Below are 2,217 nucleotides of genomic sequence, written 5' to 3'. Positions count from 1 at the left end.
GTATATGAACATTGGTTTTCCCAGACACAGGGCTCTGTGTAGCCCTGGCTATCCTGGAACTCACTAGATAGACCAAGCTGGCCTCAAACTCCCAGTGAGCCACCTGCCTCTGCCTCTGTTTAATTGTCCTGCAATTAAAACACAATGTTGCCACACTGGCTGCATTTATTTTTAAACATTTTGATTTGTTTTACGGGTGTGAGTTCTTTGCCCTCGCGTACACATGTGCGCTGTGTGTGCCCCTAGTGCTAGAGGGGCCAGAAGAGGGGCCAGTCCCCTGGAACGGAAGTTATGAACGGTTGTGAGCCACCATGTGGGTTATGGGAACTGAACCCTGGTCCTCAGCAGCTCAGAGATCTGCCTGCCTGCCTCTGCCTCGCCACCATGCCCAGCTTGATATTTTAATTTGAATTTAATTACCTATGAGGTGGAGTTCAGAGCTAATAATAGTTCTAAGTCCCATTTCTAAATGGGAGACTTTCTTACTTGTAAGAAATGAGAGCCTTGACAGGAATTGCTCGTGAAATTAAAAACACAAGTCATTAGAGCCAAGCACTGCAGACTGCCTGCAGATACTGAATCCATAACTAAAGTGTTAAGACATAAAGCCAGCAGCCTTCCTACGGAGTTACTCTCTGAGCTAAGGTTGTGGTTGGGCTTCAGACAGCAGAGTCCCCAAAGCCTGGCTGATCCGCTTGAGCTATCTGCATCTGGTACTGAGCATCTCGCAGGTACAGCTCCAGAATTCTTCAGTTAGAGAGCTGGAATCAGAAGCTCAGAGCGTCTGCCTTTCTCCTGTGTGAGATTAAGAGGCAAGAGACCGTGTGGCCCAAGACTGCTGTGTAGACGGAAAGCTGATTGCTTTTTATGTGTGTCTTTGTTCTCTTTGACTTTATAGGTATTTTAGTTAGTTTATTTTTTAATATGTATGGGTGTTATACCTGCATGTATGTCTCTGTACCATGTGCCCAGTACCTGTGAAGGCCAGAAGGAGGCGTCAGATCCCCAGAACTGGAGTTAGGACAGTTGTGAGCAAACACATGGGTGCCCGAATCACTTCTGGCTCCTCTAGAAGAACAGCCAGGGTTCTTTGCCAACCTTCCAGCCCATTTCTTCATTTTTAAGACAGGATCTCATGTTATAGATCAGGCTAGCCCAAAACTTATGAACCCCAGGCTGGCCTCAAACTCATAGTAATTCTCCCACCTCACTCAACCTTCTTAGTACTGTAATTAAAAGTGTATTCTACCACAACTGGTCCAAAGATATTTTCAAAAAATGTAACTGTCAAAAGATTATACCCAGTATATATAAAGAACTCTTACAATCTGATAACAAAAAACAAAACAGACCAAGTTACAAATAAGCAAAGATTTGAAACACATTTCTCTAAAGATGTATGAAGGACCAGTAAAATATGAGAACACACATAACAAAGCAAAGTAATAGAGAAACACGAATCAAAACTACAATAAAATGCCAGAGTGCACCCATTAGAAAGTGCCTGTCTGTTTTCTCTAACCCCATATGAGTGGGTGAGGTGGCCCATGCTTGTACCACAGCACTTGGGAGGGTGAGGCAGGAAGCCAGGCATGAGTTTGTGGCCAGCCTGGGCTATATAATGAGTTCTAGACCAGACTGGCAGTGTGAGAACCTGTTTCCAAAGTTCGAAACAGGGCCAGTGAGGTGGCTCAGTGGGCAAAGGAACTCGCTAACAAGCCTGACGATCTGAGTTCAGCCCCCAGAAACTACAAGCTAGAAGGAGGAAAGCTACTCCCACATATTATCCTCTGACCCTTCACATGTACGCTAGGGCATGCATGCACCCAGGTAATACATGCGTACACTCAAGAAACAAACAGAATTAGAAACAAATATAAAAAAAAAACCTTAGTAGCAAATTGTGGGAATATGTGAAGAGATTGAAACTGCTGTACATTGCAAGCAGAACATACACACCACAAGTCTCTGTGGAAAATGGATCTCAACAAAGATAAATATAGGTCAATATAGGCCTTAAAGGGGCCTTAAAGGGGACAGCAAACACATGAGGCATGAAGTGGGGAACCACACAGAGATGAGGGAGGTGGAAAGAAGTGAGGATGGGGCTGGGGAGGCGGTCAGAAAAAGTTGGGAAGAGAATTAATTGAAAGTAAAGAGTAGCCGGGCGGTGGTGGCGCACGCCTTTAATCCCAGCACTCGGGAGGCAGAGGCAGG

Source organism: Microtus ochrogaster, chromosome 5 (assembly GCF_000317375.1).
Source record: "Microtus ochrogaster isolate Prairie Vole_2 chromosome 5, MicOch1.0, whole genome shotgun sequence".
NCBI lineage: Eukaryota > Metazoa > Chordata > Mammalia > Rodentia > Cricetidae > Microtus > Microtus ochrogaster.
This window is presented reverse-complemented; position numbering follows the sequence as displayed.